The sequence below is a fragment of the Chelonoidis abingdonii genome, chromosome 1 (genome assembly GCF_003597395.2).
Source record: "Chelonoidis abingdonii isolate Lonesome George chromosome 1, CheloAbing_2.0, whole genome shotgun sequence".
NCBI classification, from domain to species: Eukaryota; Metazoa; Chordata; order Testudines; family Testudinidae; genus Chelonoidis; species Chelonoidis abingdonii.
The window spans coordinates 45,827,922-45,828,291 of record NC_133769.1 but is presented as its reverse complement, the minus strand read 5'-3'; positions in this window follow the sequence as shown (position 1 = coordinate 45,828,291).

The window sequence follows — 370 nt, the reverse complement described above, 5'->3', positions numbered from 1 at the left end:
TGGGGGTAATCTTCCTCACTGGCCCTTGCCCAGGGGCAGCCTATCTGCACCCCAAACTCCTCATCCCCAGCCCTGTCCCACCCCAGAGCGTGCACCCCTGGCCAGAGCCCTCACCCCCTGCACTCCACCCCTCTACCCCAGCCCTGAGCCCCTCTCACACCCCAGACCCCTCATCCCCAGCCCAGAGTCTTCACATTTTTACATTATTTAAAAAAATATCCAGTAAGTCCTCGCTTAACGTTGTAGTTCCTGAAAAATGCTACTTTAAGTGAAATGAGGTTAAGCAAATCCAATTTCCCCATAAGAATTAATGTAAATGGGGGGTTAGGGTCCAGGTTTTCTTTTTCTTTTTTTGCCAGACAAAAAAAAA